Source organism: Mobula birostris, chromosome 3 (genome assembly GCF_030028105.1).
Source record: "Mobula birostris isolate sMobBir1 chromosome 3, sMobBir1.hap1, whole genome shotgun sequence".
NCBI lineage: Eukaryota > Metazoa > Chordata > Chondrichthyes > Myliobatiformes > Myliobatidae > Mobula > Mobula birostris.
The window spans coordinates 193,754,972-193,780,770 of NC_092372.1; positions in this window are offsets into that span (position 1 = coordinate 193,754,972).

Sequence of the window (25,799 nt, forward strand, 5' to 3'; positions counted from 1 at the left end):
AATCGAAGTATAGCCATGTATAAAAATAAAACCCTTTCATTACCCATGAATGATTTACACTAATCTGAAAACTGCCTTTTTGGGTTACAAGGGATTGTGTGCCTCCCATTTCATTCACACATGACCTCGAGGTGTGTCTAACCTCTCTGCTGCAGTCTAAAGCTTTGTGACACTGGTCATCTGTGGAGCCTTTTGAAGATAGCATCAGATGCAACAGCACTATCTTCCTTTTATTTTGTCATGTAAAGGTAAATGTTTCATTCCTTTCTCATATTCACCAGCCCCCTGATTTTCTTTGCATCATTAAAACTTGTGTCTCTAATTCCACAAGTCAGTTCTGATGAAACATCATTATTCTGATGTACTAACTCCACTTCTGTCTCCACACAAGCTACAATCGCCTGCTATGAACCTAAAGTTATTCCTGTTTATATTTTCAGATTTTCACCATCCACAATACGTTATCTGGAAATATGTCATTGACAACACCAACCATACACGCTTAGACAATAAGCTCTATAAAACTGTGAAAAGTGCTATATATAAAGCAAATAAATTCTTACCTTTCTCTCTAGGTTATAAAGCACACAGTGAAATGCAGTTCACCATGCCACCTTGCACCATCTCCCATCCCAACTATTCATTTCCCTTCATACTGATTCAGCTCCTTGCTAATAAGACCATAAGATATAGGAATAAAATTAGGCCATTTGGCTCATCAAGTCTGCTCTGCCATTTCATCAGTGCTAATCCTATTTTCCTGTCAGCCCCAATCTCCAGCCGTTTCCCCCCCCACCCCATATCCCTTCCTGCTATGACCAGTCAAGAATCTATCAACCTTAGCCTTAAATATACCCACTGACTTGGCATTCACGGCTGCCTGTGGCAATAAATTCCAGATTTACTACTCTCTGCCTAAAGAAATTCTTCCTCATCTCTGTTCTAAAAAGATGCCCCTCTATTCTGAGGTCTTACTCTCCCATCATAGGAAACGTCCTCTCCACATCCACTCTATCAAGGCCTTTCACCATTCAACAGGATTCAATGAGGTCACCCCTCATTCTCCTGAATTCCAGTGACTACAGGCCCAGAGGCATCAAACACTTCATATGACAAAGCCGTTTAATCCTGGAATCATTTTCAGGAACCTCCTTTGAACCCTCTCCAGTTTCAGTGCATTCTTTCCAGATAAGGGGTCCAAAACTGCTCACAATACTCCAAGTGAGGCCTCACCAGTGCTTTAAAAAAATCTCAACATTACATACTTGCTTTTTTATTCTAGTCCTCTTGAAATGAATGCTAACATTGTCTTTGCCTTCCTCACCAGTGACTCAACCTGTAAATTAACCTTTAGGGAATCCTGTACAAGGACTCTCAAATCCATTTGTGCATCAGATTTTTGTATTTTCTCTGCATTTAGAAAATAGCCAACACTTTCATTTTTTCTCCCAAAGTGTAAGACCGTACACTTTCAGACACTGTAGACCATCTGCCACTTCTTTGCCCATTCACCTAATCTGTGCAAGTCATCAATTCCATCATCCAAATCATTGACATGTAACGTAAAAAGAATCAGTCCCAACACCGATCCTTGTGGAACACCACTAGTCACCAGCAGCCAGTCAGAAAAGGCTCCTGTTATTCCCACCCTTTGCCTTTTGCCAGTCAGCCCTACTTTATCCATGCTAGAATCTTTCCTGTAATACTATGGGCTCACAGCTTGTTAAGCAGCCACATGTGGCATTTATCAAAGGCCTTCTGAAAATCTAAGTTACAACATCAACCGATTCTCCTTTGTCTATCCTGCTTGCTACTTCTTCAAAGACTTCCAACAGATTTGTCAGGCAACATTCTCCTTTGAGGAAATAGCCCATTTTATCATGTGTCTCCAAGTACCCCGAAACCACATCCTTAACAATCAACTCCAACATCTTCCCAACCTCAGAGGTCAGACCAACTGGCCAATAGTTTCCTTTATTCTGCCTCATTCCCTTCTTGCAGACTGAAACGACATTTGCAATTTTCCAGTGTTCCAGAACCATTCCAGAATTTAGTGATTCTTGAAAGATCATTAATAATGTCTCCACAGTCTCTTCAGACACCTCTTTTGGGATATACACCATCTGGTCCAGATAATTTATCTACCTTCAGACCTTTCAGTTTCCCAAGAACCTCCCCTTAGTAATGGTAACCTCACACATTTCATGACCCCGACACCTGGAATTTCCACCATACTGCTAGTGTCTTCCATTGTGAAGGCTGATGCAAAATACTTATTCAGTTCACAGGCATTTCCTTGCTCCCCCATTACTATCTCTCCAGCATCATTTTCCATCAATCCGATATCCACTCTCACCTCTCTTTTACACTTTATGTATCTGAAGAAACTTTTGGTATCCTCTCAATATTTATTGCCTAGCTTACTTTTATATTCAATCTTTACCTTCTCAATAGTTTTTAGTTGCCTTCTGTTGGAATTTAAAAGCTTCCCAATCCTCTAACTTCCCACTAATTTTGCTCTATTATATGCTCTCTCTTTGGCTTTGACTTCCCTTGTTAGCCATGGTTGTGTCATTTTGCTTTTCAAATACTTCTTCCTCTTTGGGATGTACATATCCTGTGCCTTCTGAATTGCTGCCAGAAATTCCAGCCATTGCTGCTCTGCCATCATCCCTGCCAGTGTCCTTTTCCCAATCAAGCCTGGCCAACTCCTCTCTCATGCCTCTATAATTCAGTCCACACACAATGCTAACCTCGATCACAGAGTGAAAAGTAAACTGTAAATGACAGCACAGTCAGAGGGCAATCTGACCTAGTGTAGAAACATACAATATGGTTAACTAAATGATGTGTTTGGGGCTTTGGAACAGTTTAAGTGAGTGAATGTGGAAACATCACATAGGTATACGTACAACCTAAAAGCCAACTGGCAAAGTGTGGAATGTGCACTGCTTTCACCAAATGTCTGAAGCCAAACAAAACCAAAAAAAATTGTGAGTCTTGTATACTGTCAGTTTGACCAACACCATTCTAATAGTCACCAAGTATTCAAACTGTTGGTAAGTTAAAGCAAATCACAATACTGGTTTAGAGAAAAGTACAGAAATATGGATTTAACTTATACTTATTGTCGCCAAACAATTGATACTAGAACGTACAATCATAGCGATATTTGATTCTGTGCTTCCCACTCCCTGGATTACAAATCAACAGTAAATATTTTAAAAAATTATGAATCAGAAATATAAAAATGGAAAGTAAGGTAATGCGAAAAAACCGAGATGCAGGTCCGTATATTTGGAGGGTACGGCCCAGATCCAGGTCAGGATCCCTTCAGCAGTCTTATCACAAATATCACACAGTCTTAACTGTGTATAAAATTACACTTTAAATTATTTCAACTACAAATTAATTGCCCAAATTAAAAGCCCAGGAAAAGGTTGTTCTGTACCTTTAAAATTACAATCAAAATGTGGACTTAAGCATAAGGTTCTGTTGGAAATCCAGAGTAACACACACACACACACACACACAATGCTGGAGAAACTCAGCAGGTCAGGCAGTATCAATGGAAAGGTATAAAAGAATTGACATTTCAGGCCGAGACCCCTCATCAGGACTGGAAAGGAAGGGGGGAGAAGCCAGAATAAGAAGCTGGAGTTGGGGGTGGGGGGGGAGGGAGTACAAGATGATAGGTGAAACCAGGTTTTATTTTGGGGGGGGGAGGGGATGAAGTGAGAAACTGGCATGTGATAGGTGGAAAAGGTAAAAATATAGCCAATGTTCAAAAATTCTATGAATCTAATTCTAAACTATTACAATCTTGTAAATCTTCTAAACTATGAATAAGTAGAGTACTGTTCAATCATCACACTTACTTAGTGGCATTTGTCTTCAGAAAGAGGTGACACATATTGATGAACTGCATCATCTCACCAGCAGGTGGCAGGTTAGAACAGTAAATCATAAAGACTCCATTGACTCAGAACTGGGACTTCCAGAAGTCCTGTTTCTTGCAGGAAATAGAGGCTTTACACTAGTAAGATGTTCAGTCTTGTCATCTGGGAATAAACTTTTTCCATTATTTTTATAGCAAAAATCTATCCCTCTACAGTCATCTCCTTGTGGTCAGTCGGTGTACTTGAGTGTTTTCAACCGATCAGAGTCCTGTTCTTAATGTAACATCCTGTCCTTCTGTTCACTCTACTTATTGAAATGCATCCATGCTATTCATCCCAGCTAAATTCCACATTATAACTACACTCGTAGAGAAGAAGTGTTATGGCTACAATAGTGACATGGATTGGATAGTTTCAGGAAAGCACAGGCTAAAGAGATAGGAATGAAACAGCACCTGTATCACAGGTGCACATATTTCCCAGGAAGACAAGCTGTCATTCTCTAACAAAATTCAGAATTTCTTCACCCACAAACCGGGGCACCCCAGGTTCATTCAGCTTCCAATTACACTGGAGTTCTCATTTTAATTACACATTGTACATCCTGACACTGACAGAATCATGAGGGCACATTACTGCAGCAGATGGAAAACTAACACAAAAGCAGGAAAGGACAGAAGTACTCACTTGGTCTGGAGGCATCTGAGGAATCAATGACCTTACATCAGATCAGGAAACAGATGGAGGCAAAACTAAGTCAGAAAAGAAGGGGAGGGGAAAGAATAAAAGAGGGCAAAAGGCAGAAGAGATTAAATGACTAATAGTGACAGTGAGCCAAAAGTAGAGGCATGATGCATGGGTGGAGAAACATTAGCTGATGGCATGTCAAGTCCAGAAGGGAGTAATGGAACCGAGCAAATGCAGACGTAGATTGTAGAACAGTGTGGCACTGTTCTCCGTCTTACTTTGAGATTCATTTGAATTGTGTGGTAGGCCTCTGAGGGTGTGAGGTTGACAAAGAATTAAAGTGAGAAGCAGCCACACTCTTGCTGGCGGAACAGAAGTGTTCCACAGCCCATCCACGTTTGGTCCCCTCGGTACAGTAGTATGCCCAGCATAAGCAGCAGATGCAGGGTGCCAACTTGAAGAACATGCAACCTCTCACTCAATGTCAATAAGACCACAAGGAACTGATTGTTGACTTCAGGAGAGAGAAACCACAAGTCCATGAGCTAGTAATCATCGGAGGATCAGAGGTGGAGAGGGTCAGTAACTTTAAATTCCTGGGTGTCTCCTCTCAGAGGACCTGTCCTGGACCCACCACCTAAATATAATTGCAAAGAGAGCACGACAGCGCCTCTACTTCCTCAGGAAGCTGCATAGATTCAGTTAGTCATTTAAAACCTTGGCAAACGTCTATAGATGTGCAGTGGAATGTGTGCTGACTGCCTGCATTACAGCCTGGTATGGGAACACCAAAGCCTTTGAGTGAAAACTCCTACAAAAGGTAGTGGATTTGGCCCAGTACATCACGGGTAAAACCCTCCCAACCATTGAGCACATCTACATGAAACATTGCCGTAGAAGCATCTAAAGATGCTCACCACCCAGGCCAGGCTCCTTTCTCACTGCTGCTATCAAGTAGAAGGTACAAGGGCCTCAGGACTTGCACTACCAGGTTGAAGAACAGTTACTCCCCTGAACCATCAGGCTCCTGAACAAAAGGGATGATTACACTCATTCTATTTCTGGTGTTCCCACAACCGATGGTCTCACTTTAAGGACTCTTTATCTTGTTGTTTCATGCTCTCCTTATTTACAGTTTGTTGTTCATTGATCCTGTTCACAGTTACTGTTCTATAGATTTGCCAAGTATGCCTGCAGGAAAGAGTCTCAGGGCTGTATGTGGTGACGTGCATGTACTCTGATAATTAATTTTACTTTGAACTTTTGAACTTTGATTCTGCAGCTGCCGGAAATCTTGAGCAATACACACAAAATACTGAAGGAACTCCATGGGTCAGGCAGCGTCTGTGGAGAGAAATAACAGTCAAGGTGATTCAGGCCAAGGCTCTGATGAGCCCCGATGGTGTTGGCATGAAACATCTTAACTGCTTATTCCCCTCCATTGATGCAGTCTGACTTGCTGAGATCCTTTAGCATTTTGTGTGTGTGGCCTAAAGTTAGAACCATATTTTATACTTTGAAAACATGCCTGTGGAGTGTGTTTACCTCAGTGAATGTTGTTTTTCCAATATATAGCCAATGGAGATCTATAACTCATTGCTCCAATCAAGGGATGTGATTGGTTCATTTCAGAAGACCTTCTACAAAAACAGGACCACGGATTGGAAGGGTATACAGTAAGCCCAAGGAATGGCTGAGAGGGAAGTCAGATACCCCAGGATGATCCACCCCACAACAGTGCTGGGATGATTCAGCAGAATCTGCAGTTTCCACAATAATGTAACAGATAGGAATATGAAGGAGTCCGGGAACATCAGCTTCACTTGCAGCCTGTGTGAGGGGTGGGAACAGAGGAGACAAAGATAAGGTGCTGTGTCTCCAGAGGTTGAATGGGAAGGTGCTAAGGTGATTCAAAGTACATCTATTATCAATGTATGCAGTACACATCCCCGAGATTTGTCTTCTCCACATATAGACACGAAACAAAGCAAACTAGGAAAGAAAACTAGGAACATATTCAAAGAAAAAAAATCATCACCCCCCTCCCCCACACGCAAAAAAAGCAGAAATCACGCAAACAGCAACAAGGAGTGAAAACACAGAATATAAAACACAAAATCAAAGAGTCCATATTCAGTTCAGCTCGGTGTGCATTAACTGTAGGCCATTGAAACTCACTCGCATTCTGCTCAATGTTTTCAATCTTCCTCGACACTTTAATCGGCGAGACATGGGGTCAATCGCGCCCTGTCTCGAAGCTTCTTGGCCTTGAGGCTGCTGGCCTTGCAGAACCTTCTCGGAGGCAGCAAAGCGCCAGGTCTCTCAATCGGCCTGAAAACACACCACCCAACTGTAGATCACAAGCTCCAATGGAACCGGAAAGAGAAAGAAGTGAAGGAAACAGTTTTGTGGGCCATCTGAAAAATGTCACCTGTGAGAGCGTTGTTTGCTGGCGCCATTTCACCAAATGTGAAGGGATGCAGCAAGCAATTGAAGAACAAATGAGCAGTTGCTGCGGGAACTGTCCCTTCAGAGCTCTGATGGGGGGTGGGGGGTGGGGGGGGCAGGGTGACTGGGGCAAACGTACCTCAGAAGTGGCTCTGAAACTGTAAATTAAATAGCTGCTCTACCTGACTCTGCTTTGGACACTTTTAACTTGCACTGGACACTTATAACTTGATTTTAACTGACATGTGGCTGTTGTGTTTTACTATTTATTGTTATGTTTATTATTTAGTGTTGCGTTTGTTATGTTATGATTGCACTGCTCCTAAGAAACGCTGTCTCATTCTGCCCTACAGAGCTGATGTACAGTTAGAATGACAATAAAGTTTTTTGAATCTTGAAGTTGCATGGACTGTTGAACTAATGGTGTGTAACAATAATCCAGAGTATGTACTCTCCATCATAAATGTTTCAAAAGTGAAAAGGTCTGATAACTTGACGCAAAACCTCATATGTTCCCTGGGTCCACAGTGAGAGACGATTTAAACCTGTGAAGCAAACTATAAACCCAGTGAACCTTCTGGAATAGTTTCCTTTCCACGTGAGCCACATTCCAGCTCCTATTAATAAACATGGGAGGCTGAGCAGTGCTCACTAACCTATGTAAACATAGTGCCATGGCGCTTTATAAACTGGCTGCGATGCAGCAGTTTTCCGTCATTGTGGAAAATACAGAGGGGCAACGATCAGGATGCAGTTCCCTCGATGAGAATGTCATCATATCAAATCCATCATCTGTACAGCATCACCTCATTAACTCCGCAGTAGGAATGATTAAAGGATTCCGGCAGTGAATTACAGGCAACAACCTCAAATCTGGCTCGATAAGTGAATGCAAAGCCCTCTGGTTTTGCTTCTGTGGTGAAGTATGCTAATAGGCCATTATCAAGCTCGCTTTAACTCTGCCCAAGGACATGTAGATGTATTGCAGCTCCCACTCAAGCTAGAAAGCCCACAAATATCAAGGAGCTTTCAGAGCAGCCGAATTAGTTTGAGTCCCAGGTATAACATGCTCTGGTGACTCACCGTTAAATGAGTGTGAAGTTTCAGCTCCATGACTCATCGCAGTAGGCTCAAACTCCCAGCTACAAGGCCTTGTATAATTCTGACTATGAAGTATTATTGCTGCGAACCTGCTGAGTTCTGGACATTAAAACAGTGGCCACAATTTTTATAAGTGGCTGGGCAGAGTTACTGCAGGCAGAAATAATCTTACTCCTTTCCAGTATTCCTGCTATGTTCAGAACTGTATTTAAATTTGAGTTTAAAAACTGTGCTTATATTGCAGTACCATGTATTTGCAGTGTTAACACTGGATGGAAGATTATTACTGTAATTACACCTTTGCCTTCTGTTTACATTGACACTAATGTTCCAGAGGATCTAAAAGGAAATTAAAAATGATTACCACACTTCCCACATGTTTAAAAGGTCCTCTCAAGCACAGCTCTTGGACGTTTTACTTGCCATTTGCAAATTCCAGAGGCTCATGATGGGACAGGGAGCAGGGAACCAGTGAAAATAAATTCCAGTAACAGTACTTCTTCGAAATAGGCAAGGCTTGCAAACATGAATGAGTGGTCCTCTGGAACTCAGCTACTTGAATTTAAAGAGAGCAGGACATTCCCCTGAGGGTAGTCATTTAAAAGGTGGCCACAAACAGTCTTGACCTACTTCATCCTGCAACTGATTAATTGCATGAAGACTGAGGCGGAAAGTTCAAAGTCAGACGTTCAGATTATTTTTATAGTAATATATTGAGTCATGATGATAAAATTTTGCACTGATTCAGGTGTGAGTCACCAAACTGTCGCTGGTGCTGGCTGCCCAATTCAGGAGATCTCAATCTGCAATCGGTCTTTAGAAACGGGCAAGACATTTCACGAGACCATGGCAATGGTGGCTGCAGCACCTCCAGCTTATGAGTAATGTTATCACAGGTTGCAGGGCTGATAAAAAGATGTCTTGTGTCCCAGAGCAAGGTCATTAACACGCAGCAAACAAAGCCAGGACGCTTGGTCATAGCGTTTTGGAGTTATACAGCTCCGAAATAGGTCCTTCAGCTCAACTCATCCATGCGGTAAACAGCACCTCCCTGAGCCAGTACTGGCCCCCATCCCTCTAAACCTTTCCTATTCATGACTGTTGCTTAAACATCTACCACTGCCTCTGGCAGCTCACTCCACATACCACCCTCTGTGAGGAAAAACTTGTCCCTCAGCTCCCCATGTGATCTTTCCCTTCTCATCTCAAGTTTTTATCTTCAACCCTCTCAGCCTTCTACACTCCAGGGAAAACAGCCCAGTCTATCCAGTCCCTCCTCATAACTCAAGCCCACAAACCTGACAACAACCCTGAGAGTCTTTTCTGAAGCCCTCCAGCTTAATCACATCCTTCTGATCGTATGGTTATCAGAACAGTACACAATATTTCAAGTGTCCTGTTGTAACACGACATCCCAACCCTTGTATTCCATGCCCCATCAGCTGTCTAGCTGTGTTGCCACTTTCAGGGAACTATATACCTGTACCCCTAGGTCACTCTGTTCTACAACACTCTGGGTTCCTGTCGTTCCCTGTCCAAATCCTGCCCTGGTTTAACTTCCCAAAATACATCAGGCTGCACTTGTCTGAGCAGAATAACACAAGTTCACCACACAAAAACCGAAACACTAAATAAGCACATGTTGAACTCCTATTCAGTAACAAAACTCATACAACCTTATTGAGCAATGTGATTTAGTGTAGCGTCCAATTTGACCCTGACCCTGAACTTTATGAAGAGATTCCCAACACTAGTTCAAGAATTGAATCTCATTGATAAAATAGTGCATGGGACAATTAATATATTAATCATAATGACTATAGTTAACTGTCATATAGACAGCAGTCAATATTAATTTCCAACATCATATGTTTAATGCAAAAGTAAAATAGTTCTTCCTGTACAAATGTTACTGCACATTTCACAGAGCTGGAATATATCGGCCATGCTCTTGGATTATTTTGAATACCTTTGATCTTTTAGCTTTTTCATCATGTAATTAACCACCTGCATCTGAAGCCAACACTAGAGTCAGCAACACACTACCAGCTTTACTGAATCAAGGGGAGGAGAAACTAAATTTGTCTTCAGCCAGCCCTCAGTTTCTATCGGATATTTGATGTCTCAATCCTTCAGCCCAGCATTGACAGTCCACAGGGAAAAAAAGCCTCTTTATACTGCTATGAAACAGAATAAAAGTGTTAGGTGTTGTATCTTGGGAAGTTAAACCAGGGTAAGATATTCACACTGAATGGCTGGGCCCTGGAGAGTGTTGTAGAACAGAGAGACCTGCAGTGCCCATAAAAAGTATTCACCACCCCCACCCCTTTAGAAATTTTCATGTTTTATTGTTTTACAACATTGAGTGGATTTAATTTGGCTTTTTTGACACTGATTAACAGAAAAGACTCTTTTCATGTCAGAGTGAAAACAAATTTCTACAAATTGGTCTAAATTTATTACAATTATTAAACACAGAATAATTGCATAATTACTCACCTTCTTCAAGTCAGTATTTAGTAGTTGCACCTTTGGCAGCAATTTCAGCCTTAAGTCTGTGTGGATAGACTCAATCAGCTTTGCACATCTGGACACTGAAATGTTTCCCCATTCTTCCTTACAGAACTGCTCAAGCTCTCTCAGATTGCATGGGGATCATGAGTGAACAGCTCTTTTCAATCAAGCCACAAATTCTCAATTGGATTGAGGTCTGGACTCTGACTTGGCCACTCCAGGCCAATAACTTGGTTGTTTTTAAACCATTCCTGTGTAGCTTTAGCTTTATGCTTGGGGTCATTGTCTTGCTGGAAAACAAATCTTCTTTCAAGTCACAGTTCTCTTGCAGACTGCATTAGGTTTTACCTGTACTTAGCTGCATTCATTTTACCGTCTACCTTCACAAACCTTCCAGGGTCTGCTGCAGTGAAGTATCTCCACAGCGTGATGCAGCCATCACCATGCGTCACTGTAGGGATGGTGTTTTTGATTATGTGCAGTGCTTGGTATATGCCAAACAGTGTTTGGTCTGATGGCCAAGAGGCTCAATTTTAGTTTCATCGGACTATAGAACCTTCTTCCTCCTGACTTAAGAGTCTCTCACATGCCTCCTGGCAAATTCTAACAAAGATTTCATGTGAGATTTTTTTCAACAATGACTTTCTCTTTACCACTCTCCCATAAAGCTGTGAAGCACAAGACAACAGTTGTTGCAATTGCCGTCTCCCATCTCAGCCACTGAAGCTTGTAACTCCCCCAGAGTCACCTCCCTCACAAGCCCCTTTCTTCCATGGTCACTCAGTTTTCAAGGATGGCCTGCTAGAGGCAGGTTTACAGCTGAGCCACATTCTTTCCATTTGTTGATGATTGACTTAACTATATTCCAAAGGATATTCAGTCACTTGGAAATTTTCTTGTATCCCTCTCCAGACTTGTGCTTTTAAATAACCTTTTTACAGAGTTGCTTGGAGTGTTCTTTTGTCTTTTTTGTGTAGTTTTTACCAGATACAGGGGTATTTTTACTACAATCAATTGAAGCACCTTGACTGCACACAGGTGATCTCCATTTAACTGATTATGTGACTTCTAAAACCAACTGGGTGCACCATGATGATTTAGTGTGTGACTACGTATGTAATCAATTATTTTGTGTTTTATATTTGTAATTAATTTAGATCACTTTGAGAGATCTGTTTTCACTTTGACCTGAAAGTGTCTTTTTTTGCTGATCAGTGTCAAAAAAAGCCAAATTAAATCCACTGTGATTCAATGTAAAACAAGAGAACATGAAAACTTCCAAGGGAGGTGTATACTTTTAGAGGCACCGTAAGTAATAGTTCTCTGAAAGTTCAAAGTACATTTATTATCGTATATATATGTCACCAAACACAACCCTGAGGTTAATTTTCTTGTGGGCATTCACAGTAAATACAAAGAAAGAGAATAGAATTGATGAAAGACCACATACAAGTTGGACAACCAATATGGAAAAGACAACACACTATGAAAATACAAAAAGAAAAAAAAACACAAACAAATTAAAAAAAAACAATAAATATCAAGAACATGAAATGAACAGTCCTTGAAAATGAGTCCATAGGTTGGGGAAACATTTCAGTGTTGAGGTGAGTGAAGTTATCTCCTCTGGGTCGAGAGCCCGATGGTCAAGGAGGAATAACTGTTCCCCGAGTGGTATGGGTCCTGAGACTCCTATACATTCTTCCTGATGGCAGAGCATGGCGTGGACGGCGGGAATCCTTGATGATGGATGTTGCTTTCTGCGACAGCACTCTATGTAGATGCACCCAATGGTGATGGTCTGGGCAGTATCCACTACTCTTTGTAGGCTTCTCTGTTCAAGGCATTGGTGCTTTCATACCAAGTTATCATGCAACCAGTCAATGTACTCTCCACTGCACATCTATAGAAGTTTGTCAAAGTTTTAGATGACATGCCGAATCTACACAAACTTCTAAGAAAGCAGAGGTGTTGCCGTACTTTCTTTGTAATGGCACTTGCATGCTGGATCCAGGACAGGTCCTCTGAAATGATAATACTGAGGAATTTAAAGTTACTGACCCTCTCTGCTCTGATTCTCTGATGAGTATTGGCTCATGGACCTCCACTTCCTTCCTCCTGAAGTCAATATTGTTGATATACTGTATGGCTTACAGTATAATAAGGGACTACTTTATGTTGTAGGGACACGTCGTTGTATATGCTATTAGGCCCCAGAAGAGAGATAAAAAGGAGTGACACACACACATCTAGACGGAGTGCACTCATGGTGCTAGCAAAAAGAACACGTGAGGCTTATATGGTTATATGGTTATATTAGGCTTATATGGTTATATAAGTGTGCCGAGTTCGGTTTCTGCCAGGAAAGAACCATGAACCTTAGCTCCCATCTCCAGCGTTTTCATTAATAGCATTGTTGTGTAACCAGGCCACGTACACAACAAATTGGCGACGAGGTTAATGAACCTACATCGTATTGGAACGGCGTGTTTTAATTGATAACGACACTCAGAAGAAGAGCGCAAGGAACGAGCCAAGGAGTGGGAGAAGGAGGCAGAGCGAGGCCACGAGTCTGAAAGAAAGTGGGAGCACAGTCGGGGTTGGGAACGTCGGGAGACCAAAAGACATAGTCGGAGCTGCAGCATGTCCAGCCGAGACCACGGCCAGCGCTGACCCCCGGGGCAGCCCCAGAAGGGAGATAAAAAGGAGCGACACACACACATCTAGAATGAGTGCGCTCGTGGCGCTAGCAAAAAGGACATGTGAGTCAAAAAGAAAAATAAGGGGAGAACGGGGCTTAATTAACATAACAAAGATGGTGATGATTGGAACCATTACAACATTTGATAGTGGCATTGAAGACTGGGCAACTTACATTGAACGAGTGGAGTTATATTGTGAGGCTAACAGTGTTAAGGATGAAAAGAAAGCCAGCATCTCACTCAGTATTATGGGAGCAAAAACATACGGGCTGCTACGAAGTTTGTTAACCCCTGAAAAGCCAGCTGACAAAACGTTCAAGCAAATAGTAGACACTCTCCAACAGCATTTAAACCCCAAACCACTGGTCATTGCTGAAAGATTTAAATTTCACAATCGGAATCAGAGCAAACATGTAAGCATTTCTGAATATTGTGCTGAATTGCACAGATTATCAGAGCACCGTCAATTTGGAGCTGTCTATCGGACGCATTGAGGGACAGGTTAGTGTGCGGCATGCACTGTGAAACCACACAGAAGGAGCTCCTGTGTGAAAGGGACCTTACATTGGGGAAAGCGCTAAACATTGCAATATCAACGGAAACAGTGGCACAGGGTGCTTCCGAGATACAACAAAAATCTCTGGAATATGCCACAAATAAAGTGTCACTGAACAGAAATGAAGGAAAGAAATGTTACCATTGTGGGAACAGGTCAAATGACCTGAATGACTGTTGGTTTAAAGACAAAGAATGCAGAAACTGTGGCAAACAGGGCCACATTGGCGGAGTATGCAAAGCTAGTCAACAGCAGAAAAAGGGCAAGATACAGAGAAACAAGAAACCCCAGAATGGAAAATACAACAAGGTACACAAAATGAAAGAAGGCAGTTCTGATGAAAACGACTCCAATGAAAGTGAACTGCCTTGTCGGCAACCTCACAGCATGAAAGAGACAGATGATCGAAGAGTAATATGGATCACTCCACAAGTGGCAGGTGTGAGACTGAAAATGGAGTTGGACACAGGCTCAGCTTTAACAGTGATCTCAGTACACGTCTGCAAATGACTGTTTTCTCACATACCTCTGAAATGAACTAAACTTCTACTAAAGACTTACACAGGACAGAAAATGCATCCGGAAGACAAGATTAAAGTGATAGTGACCTACGTACATGATACACAGCAACTGAACCTCTATGTACTGAAAAATGGAGGACCACCATTGCTGGGACGTGAATGGCTCAGGAAAATCCAGTTGGATTGGCACGCCATCAAGGCACTAGATGTGTCAACAAAGGAGGGCAGCTCGGCGGGGAAGATGTCCGCAGCTCTCCTCTCACCCACTGTCGACTATTACAACAACAAGGAAGAGCTAGACAGAGTTGACGACGAGGACGAACGCAGTATCCATGGCCACAACTCGGATGAAGATACAGAGGATGCAAGGAAGACAGTTATTGCCAATAAGCAGGATGATGAAGATTACCTGGAAGTAAAAGAGCAGATGTACCAGGAGAAATTGACATCTCTCAAAAGACAGTTACAGGAAGGCACTCTGCAGGAGTATCAGAAAAGGATGAAGAAACTAGATCAACAATACAGGGAAAGAATACAAAATGCAGAGTTTTTTCTGCAACTGGAGACAGAACAAATGGAAAGGAATATTAAAGGGAAAAAAGCAGCAGTGAAGGAATTTGAAGATAAAAAGATTGAGTTAGAAGAAAAGAAAAAGATGATTGGGAATGAGAGGCTAACAATGGAACTCACAGGAGATCCTATGGAGGTAAAGCCAATAATGACTAGGAAACCAAGGAGAAGACCTAATGACCCTGTTCCAATTACAGACAAAAGACGAAAACCTGCACCTACACAGTTAAATTACTTGTTAACAGATGAACAGATAATGGAAGATCTGCGAACTCTCAATAAGTTTAAACCTCTGAAAAGACCAGCATTTCTGGCTTCTCCTGAGCATCTTCCCAGCACTCCTGCTGAATCACCAGCACAAAGAGATAAAGCACGAATAGAAGACGGGAAGTTATATTACGGTAAGAGATGGTATCATAAAGGTCATGCTATCTATTTGGAATCTAAGGAGAATACAGATTGGCTGTGTAACTAGCTCAGTTGGAACAAATGAGATATTGGTAAGGAAGACAAGTGATAACACAAAGATGTGTATATATCTAGGACAGCTACACAGAGGAGTCTTCGTTATACGAAGGCGATCTGCTGCCTAGAACTCTTAGCAAGTTGGAGGCGCACATCTTCTAAACTCCCTATGCTCAGAGGTCAACTTTTCATGACTTTTATATGTAAATCTGTATTAAAACAAAAAAGTTTATTGACAGACGTTACCCAGAGAGGCAGAGAAGACGCCCCCCCCCCCAGAGGCTTGAGTTATAAATGGGTCTTAGATTTAAGCTTAGACTGGAATCAAGAAGTCAGCACCGAGCACACTGATGATGGTGTGTTAGGTTGAGTTGTCGGAGGTTGGAGTAGTGCAGTGGTCCCCAACCGCCAGGCAGTGAACCAATACCAATCCGTGAAGAATGCAGCGATACAGCGGTAGCTGGGACGCGCCCAACACATCTTTAAGAAAAAAGCCGAAATAAACAAGCTAATTGGTTAGGTGCCGCCCGGCACGTAAATGTCGGCCCAGGTCAGAGGCGACACAATCTGCAATCACCTCTGATCTGGTCTGACAATTACGTGCCAGGTGGCACCTAATTAATTAGCTTGTTTATTTAGGCTTTTTTCTTAAAGATGTGCTGGGTGCGTCCCAGCTACTGCTGCATTCTCCGCGGCCCCGGGGTTGGGGTGGTGGGGCACTGGGGTGTCATCTCATCGTCATCTGTTTCCATCAGGGCAGGCGGGTCATCTTCTTCACGTTCAGTTCCTGGACGACTTCACTTTCGGTCTGTTTGCTATTGCATTCGGTTTCGATTGTTATCCTTTCCTCTTCCAATTGCATCAGCTCTTCATCTATCAATTCTTGGTCATGGGATGCCAAAACCTCTTCAACATCATCTTCGTCAACTTCCACAAGCGAAACTCACTTTGTCCTTACTTTGTTCACCACGATCGAAACGCTTAATTATGTCTAGTTTTACGCTAAGTGTAACATCCTTACAAGCTCCTTTAGGCTTTTCCGATACCTTAGAACTCACCTTGCAAACAGATGCTCAAAATAAATCGACATAAAGCACAGATGCTCATAGGCACGTGTTTAAGCAATGCCGGCTAGAATGCAGACCTGGGGGAGGAGCTTGGCTGCTCAGGGCGCGCACTGCCTTTTCTTGCGTGCCGCTTTTTTCGTAACAGTGAAAACACCTTCTGTTAGCGAAAACAGGTAACTAATGTAGGTCTTTTGTAACAGCGAGGTTTCGTAAAGTGAACGTTCGAAAAGCGGGGGACACCTGTACTGGCTTTGGAGGCAGAACAGATGAGGGTCACCAGGCTGATTCTGAAGATGAGGGGATTGGCCAAAGAGGAGAAATTGAGGATTGAGTCACCTGGGACTCCACTGACTGGAATTCAGAACAATGAGAGGGGATATTATAGAAACACATACAATTATGAAAATGATAGGTAAGATAGAAGGAGAAAGTTATTTCCTTGGTAAGTGAGACTAGAACAAAGGGACATAAATTGAAGATTCGGTGGACTAGATTTAGGATTGAGATGAGGCAAAACCCCCCAGACAGTAGTGAATCTGTGGAATTCTCTGCTCAGGGAAACAGTAGAGGCTACCTCATTAAATATATTTAAGACACAATTAGGTGGATTGTTGTATAGCTGGGGAATGTAAAGTTATTGGGAAAAGGCAGGTAGGTGGAGCTAAGTCTAAGGCCAGATCAGCTGTGATCCTATTGAATGGTGAAGTGGACTTGACAGGCTAGTTGACCTAATCCTGCTCCTATTTCTTATTTTCTTATGTTCTTATGAAACTATAATCTTCCAAATGAAAATAAAATAATTTCAGTTGCTGTAAATCTGGGAATGGATGAGCAGATAGTGAGTTCTGGGAATTTTGGGATGGAGGTCAGAGGTTGTGGAGCAGCCGAGTTAGAGGACGGAAACTGCAGAGCAGCTATGATGGTGGCTAGAGTTTGCAGAAAAGCTTGAGCAGTAGGTCTTAGATGACAGGAGCAGATCAGATAATCAGACCAAGTGAAATGAAGGCTTTAAGTAACAATTTCTGCAGGATCTCAGTTCATGTTAGGCCTAAATAATCCGTTCAATATTTTGCCTAGTTCCTTGAAGTTCAGCTTGGGCCAAATCCCCTTTCTGATGAATTAATAGCCTTTCAGAAGCCCACAAAATGAAGGCCCATGGACATTACAACATACAGCATATTAGTCTCCTCTTAAAACAAATTCTAGCTGGGTTAATCAGGACAGACTGATCCCTTTCAATCCCACTCCAGCTATTTCTGTTCTACTAAATCCTTTTAAGGTGTTCAATAACTATGTCCTTACTTAGTTGCCCTCATAATTTCCTGACTAGTTTAGCTAATACTCACTAAGATTTCTTCGATAATACTTCAGCATGTTCAACTTACTAATCAAAAGGAATAATTACCAAATCAAGAGGATCTTGATCTCCTTCCTTTAAACCCTGGGATAAAAGGCATATAGTCCAGGATATTTGTCACTTTTCAGTGTCATTATTTTCTTCGTTCTTTTGCTGATTTTTGCCAAGGATTTCCTCCGGGTGCTCCGGTATCCTCCCACATTCCAAAGACATTCAGGTCAGAATCAGTAAGTTCTGGAGGTGTCAGGTTGGTGCTGGAAGCATGGCGATCCTTGGACTGTGTCAGTCATTAATACAATCATTGTATGCTTCAATGTTTTGCTGGACAAACTAGGCTAACCTTAAGTTATTTTAATGTTAGTTTCATTGGATGTCCAACACTTTAATCCCCGCACTTTGCTGTGAATAATGATGCAATTTAATTATTCAATATTCTTGCCATTTCCTTATTTCATACAACAATTACTAATATCAATTTTCCATGTGCTCAAATTATTTTGACCTGCTTTTTTTCTCTCAGTATAACAGAGGAAGAAAGTCGTGTTGATTCTGATATTCTTGCAATTTTGTGCTTCCCTTCTATAACCCTTGCTATCTATTTAGTCATATTCCATTAGTCTTTGTATCCATGTCACCAGAATCTATGTATGCTTTTTCTCTTCATTGTATTTAACTGTCAAAGTCGCTGTTACTTTTCAACAGACTGAAGCACCTGCAAAAAGTTTTCAGCGGTCTTCAAACTGAAAAATAGAACAAGACGGTAATTTTAAAAATCATCATAGATGCATAAATATGTCAAAATCTCATTTCAAAATGTTGAACCTGAGAATAGGTAGCAAGTGAAATGTATTGATATATGTTAAGTCGGAAACCACAGTGATGAGGTTATGAATCATTCTGTAAGAGATTTGGCCACAGGAACCATATTCTGAGACGTTCTCGGTAGTGATAATATCAAAGACGTCTTCCCAGTGTTGTATAACATTTAGGATTTGTCAGAGCATTAGAATTTCAGTGTGAGAATGAAATAATTTTGCCCTAACCTTGGCTGATAAACGTCCTTAACTGATGACATATATTACAGTATATGTTTCTCAGCAAACTAACATTCCCACACCCACCCAATGCAACCCTATGAAGTATTTGTCTGCCATTATCTTTAAGATGACTGCTATAGAACTTAAAAATAAATCAAACATTACTGCCTTAGTCACTTTTCTAAGTGACTGTAAGACCCTGTTGGGCATTGTTAATGTGGAATTCTGCAAGTCCAGTTCACTATTTTATTGACAGACGGTGGGGAGCTGTGAGGACTCGGTCTGAAGCTGCGGTCTCACCTGTTTAGAGCCGTCCAGGTGAAAGGCGTTGGAGCTGGTGTGGTGTGGTATCGAAGCTGGAGTCAGTGCTGCCCCCAGTGTTCACTCAGTAGAAGACAGGCCGTATTGTGTTTGACTGCAGACTGCTACAACATTTACGAACTCAGGGTCTTAGACTTTTTTTTTGTGTAACAGTATTTTACTGATACCTTATATGTGCTTACATGAGGAAATCTGCAGATGCTGGAATTTCAAACAACACACATAAAAATTGCTGGTGAATGCAGCAGGCCAGGCAGCATCAATAGGAAGAGGTACAGTCAATATTTCGGGCCGAGACCCTTCGTCAGGACTAACTGAAAGAAGAGATGACTACCTCTTCTTTCAGTTAGTCCTGACAAAGGGTCTCGGCCTGAAACGGCGACTGTCCCTCTTCCTGTAGATGCTGCCTGACCTGCTGCGTTCACCAGCAATTTTTATGTGTGTTGCATTATATGTGCTTGCTATCTTATATGTGCTATATGTGCCTTGTGCTGTGTGTGACTGTTGGTACTGTGTTTTGCACCTTAGCCCCAGAGTAACACTGTTTTATTTGGCTGTATTCATGGGTATTCATGTGCAGTTGAATGACAATTAAAATTGAACTATGAACACACATAAAACGCTGGAGGAACTCGGCAAGTCAGGCAGCATCTATGGAAGGGAATAAACAGTCGATGTTTTGGGCCAAAAGTGGCAGCAGCCGGAATAAGAAGATGGGAGAAGGGGAAGGAGTCCAAGCTGACAGGTGATATGTGAAATCAGGAAAGGGTGATAAAGTGAGAAGCTGAGAGCTAATCCCATTTGTCTGTATTTTAACCATATCCCTCTAAACCAGGGGTTCCCAATCTTATAAATACCGTGGACCCCTACCATTAACTGAGGGGTCCCTGCTCTAAATCTTCCCCTTCTATGTACCTGTCTAAATGTGGTTTCAACATAAAAATATGAGACTGAGGACACTGGGATCCGGAAGGAGAAACAAACTAGAAGAGCTCAGCAGGTAGAGCAGAATCTGAAGGAGGAAAGGAAGGTTTCGGGTTGAAACCCTGCATCAGAATTCATCAGGAATTGGGTCTGATGCAGGTTTTTGATCTGAAACATTGACAGTTTCTTTCTTCTTATAGATGCTGCTCGACCTGCTGAGTCCCTTCAGCAGATTGTGTTTTTTTAACATTATAATTGTACCTGCCTCTACCTCTTCCTCTGGCAGCTAATTCTATACCTTTACCCTCTAGATTTAGACTTGCCTCCTCTGGATAAAGACTGTGACCATTCACCTTATGCACTTCATAATTAAATTCACTCCTCAGCCTCCTACTGTCATGGAAAATGCCCCTGCCTAAGTATGTCTGCTTCTAACTAAAGCCCTCAAGTCATGATATCATTCTTGAGAATGTCTTCTACACTTAGGGTTGTCAACTTTCTCCCTCCCAAATAAGGGACAAAAGTAGCAGTCAAATATGGGACCCTTGGGTTTACCCCGAGAAAGACTACCATGACCATGAAGCCTTGCGCGATCACCTGTGTGCGCATGCGTGATGTGCGCATGCTTCTATGTGGCGATTTTTTTCTATAAATCGGCTTTGGCGATTCTGTTCAGTGAAACTACACTGAATGTACATTATTTCTACTTTATATAGGCTGTGTATTTATCATATCATTCCTGCTTTTGCTATATGTTCATGTTATTTACGGTTTTATGTGTTATTTGGTATGATTTGGTAGGTTATTTTTTGGGTCTGGGAATGCTCAAAAAATTTTCCCATATAAATTAATGTAATTGCTTCTTTGCTTTACGCCATTTCGGCACGAAAGGTTTCATAGGAACTCTCTACCTTAGCGTTCTACCAAGGGCGGTCCCGTATGGGACAAACCAATTTAGCCATATATACGGGATTTCCCGGATAATACGGTACAGTTGGCAACCCTATCTGCACTCTTTCAAATGTATAGTGTTTTCTACGGCATGATGACTAGCATCGTCCGGAATCAGAATTGGAATTGGTTTACTATTGTCACATGTACCAGAATACAGTGAAAGGCTTGTCTTACATACTCTTCATACAGATCAAGTCATTGCACAGTTTTGAGGTAGAACAAGGTAAACAATAACAGATTGCAGAATATTGTGTAACAGCTACTGAGAAAGTGCAGTGCAGGTAAACAACAAAGTGCAACATCACTACGAGAAAGATTGTGAGGTCAGAAGTTGATCTTGTCATTCAGTTTTATGGACCTGTGTGTTCACAATACAACATTTACATTCCAACTCATGTAGCCGGTGCCCTCAGTGATGAAGGCAAGGGTACCAGCCGCTCTCTACAGATGTCTCTGCTGACGGCTTGAATGCTATCACCTCCGACAATGTGAAACCAAGCGACATAGGTGACAACAAGGCTTCGCTCCCAGATGAGCTCAATGTCCTTTATGTTCACTTTAACCATCAAGCATGGAGGTGCCTTCATGAACTCCCACAGCCCCTGATCGCCCTGTGATTACAGTCTCTAAGGCCAATCATTCAGGAGGGTGGAACCACGTAAAGCATTCGGCCCAGATGGGGGAACCTGTGCTGATCAACTAGCTGGAGCGTTCACTTGATATCTTTATAACTCACTTTGGCACTCTGAGATACCCATCTGCTTCAAGCAGGTTTCAATTATACCGAAGCCTAAGAAGAGTGTGGAATTCTGCCTCAATGACTATCATCCGCAGTGATGAAATGTTTTGAGAGGTTGATGCAACATATCAACCTCTGCTTGAAAAGCGACTTGGATCTGCTCCAATTTGCCTGCTGTCACAACAGGTCCACAGCAGATGTCATTTTGTTGGCTCTTTACACAACCCTTGAACATCTGGACAGTGAAGATGCATACATCAGGATGCTTTTCATTAACTACTGCTCGTCATTCAATACTATCATCCCTTCAAAATTAACCAATAAGCTGCAAGACCTCGGCCTCAATATCTCCTTGTACAATTGGATCCTCGATTTCGTCACTCGCAGACCACAATCTAATCAGTTTAGCAATCACATTTCCTCCACAAACACCATCAGCTCAGGTGCACCACAGGGCTGAGCACTTAGCCCCCTGCTCTATTCAAATTACACTTATGACTGCATGGCTAACTGCAGATCCAATACCATATTTAAGTTTGCTAACGACACCACTGTCATTGGCTGAATCAAAGGTGGTGATGAAGCAGCATTTAGGAAGGAATCTGAAAATCTGGCTGAATGGTGCCACAAAAACAACCTTTTACTCAATGTCAACTGTTGTGTATATGGCCTGGTTACACAAAAATGCTATTAATAAAAACACTGGAGACGGGAGCTAAGGTTCATGGTTCTTTACTGGCAGAAACCGAATTTGGCACACACATACAGATCAATATGCGCCTAATAGCGGATGCACAATATGTGCCTAATAGCGTATGCAACGACGTGTCCCTACAACATAAAGTAGTCCCTTATTATACTGTAAGCCATACAGTATACTCCTCCCCTTTTATTTTAATAGTGTATCAACTGTTTTTTTAACTGGGTCACTACGCTAAACAAATATGTCTACCCTTAACATACAAACGCCTACCATTCATTTACTTAGCAACTTAATAATATCAAATTTTAACAAAGTAACATAATAATATTGAATTATAACAAGCCTGACGCCATCCCCTTCTCGCAATTCCTCCGTCTCTGCCGCATCTGCTCTCAGGATGAGGCTTTTCATTCTAGGACGAGGGAGATGTCTTCCTTTTTTAAAGAAAGGGGCTTCCCTTCCTCCACTATCAACTCTGCTCTTAAACGCATCTCCCCCATTTCACGTACATCTGCTCTCACTCCATCCTCCCACCACCCCACTAGGAATAGGGTTCCCCTGGTCCTCACCTACCACCCCACCAGCCTCCGGGTCCAACATATTATTCTCCGTAACTTCCACCACCTCCAATGGGATCCCACCACTAAGCACATCTTTCCCTCCCCACCTCTCTGCATTCCGCAGGGATCGCTCCCTACACAACTCCCTTGTCCATTCGTCCTCCCCATCCCTCCCCACTGATCTCCCTCCTGGCACTTATCCGTGTAAGCGGAACAAGTGCTACACATGCCCTTACACTTCCTCCCTTACCACCATTCAGGGCCCCAAACAGTCCTTCCAGGTGAAGCAACACTTCACCTGCGAGTCGACTGGGGTGATATACTGCGTCCGGTGCTCCCGATGTGGCCTTTTATATATTGGCGAGACCTGACGCAGACTGGGAGACTGCTTTGCTGAACATCTATGCTCTGTCCGCCAGAGAAAGCAGGATCTCCCAGTGGCCACACATTTTAATTCCACATCCCATTCCCATTCTGACATGTCTATCCACGGCCTCCTCTACTGTAAAGATGAAGCCACACTCAGGTTGGAGGAACAACACCTTATATTCCGTCTGGGTAGCATCCAACCTGATGGCATGAACATCGACTTCTCTAACTTCCGCTAAGGCCCCACCTCCCCCTCGTACCCCATCTGTTACTTATTTTTATGCACACATTCTTTCTCTCACTCTCTTTTTTCTCCCTCTGTCCCTCTGAATATACCTCTTGCCCATCCTCTGGGTCCCCCCCCCACCGTCTTTCTTCCCGGACCTCCTGTCCCATGATCCTCTCATATCCCTTTTGCCTATCACCTGTCCAGCTCTTGGCTCTATCCCTCCTCCTCCTGTCTTCTCCTATCATTTTGGCTCTCCACCTCCCCCTCCAACTTTCAAATCCCTTACTCACTCTTCCTTCAGTTAGTCCTGACGAAGGGTCTCGGCCTGAAACGTCGACTGTACCTCTTCCTACAGATGCTGCTTGGCCTGCTGCGTTCACCAGCAACTTTGATGTGTGTTGCTTGAATTTCCAGCGTCTGCAGAATTCCTGTTGTCTACTTTATAAAGGCTGTGTATTTATCATATCATTCCTGCTTTTACTATATGTTATGTTATTTTAGGTTTTATGTGTTACTTGGCATGATTTGGTAGGTTATTTTTTGGGTCTGCGAACGCTCACAAATTTTTCCCATATAAATTAATGGTAATTGCTTTTTCGCTTTACCACATTCCGGCTTATGAACCATTTCATAGGAACGCTCTACCTCCGGATGGTGGGGGAAACCTGTATCTCTTTCCTCAAGAAAGGAGACCAGAACAGCACACATTACACCATCTGTGGCCTCACCAGTTCCCTGTATAGTCGTAGTATAACCTCCCTGCTCTTAAATTCAGTCCCTCCAGTATTCCATTTGCCTTCTTCATAACCCATTGTACCTGCAAACCAACCCTTTGCAATTCATGCACAAGCATTCCCAAGTCCCCCTACGACAGTATGCTTCACCATTTAAATAATATGATTTTCTATTTTTCCTTCCAAAGTGGATAACCTCGCTTTTACCAATGTTGACTTCATGTGCTAGACACTTGCCCACTCCTTTAACCTAACTGTATCTCTTTCTGCACATCCTCTGCATTTTTGCTATGATTTTCCACTTAATTTCGAGTCATTAACAAACTTAGATAAGCTACATTTGTTCCCCTCTTCCAAATCATTATTGTATATTATGAACAGTTGCCAACCCAGCATAAACCCCTGCGGCACTCCATGCACACCTGACTGCCAAACTTTTATCCCAATTCTCTGCCTTCTATTTGTTAACCAAATTTCTATTCATTCTAATTTGTTACCCCAACTCCATGCATCCTTAACTTACCGATATCTCTTTTCCCACGGCACCACTTCTGAAAATCCAGGTATACATCCACCTGTTCGCTTTTATCCACTGTGCTCATTATATCCTCAAGGAACTCCAGTGAGTTTGCCAAAGAGGACTCTATCTGCCTGTTTTTCCCTTATTAATAGCTTCAAGCATTTTCCTGACAACAAACGTTAAGTACTAAATCTTTCTTTTTTAACTGGCCCATAGTTATCTGCCTTTTACTTACATCCATGTTTAAACATTGGCATGACATTCACCGTCTTCCAATCTGCCAGGACAAGAGTTATGAATTTTGGTAAATTATTACAAATATGTCTTCTGTAGCTTCTGCCACTTCTTTCAGGACCCTGGGATGCATTCCATCAGTACCAGGAGAACTCATCTACCTTCAGGTCCACCAGTTTGCTCATCATTACCTCTTTAGTGACAGGGATTTTATCGAGGTCCTTACCTCCCGTCACATCCATAATATCCCTCTTTGGCATGTCAGATGTGCCCTCCAACATGAAGACTAAACACAAAATAGTCATTAAATAATATTATCCAATATTAATTCCCCTTTCTCATCTTCCAAGGGACCTATGCTCACTTTAGTCATGCTTTTCCACTTAAATTGTATATAATTATAATACCTTTTACTATGTTTTTATATTTTATATTAGTTTACTTTCATAATCTATCATCCCTTTCCTTATTGGTTGTTCAGCAGTTCTTTGTTGCTTTTTAAAGTTTCCCCAATCTTTTGATTTCCCGCTTGCTGACTTTGTCCGCACGAGCTTCTAGTTTGATGCCTTTTTTTGCAGGTATTTCCAT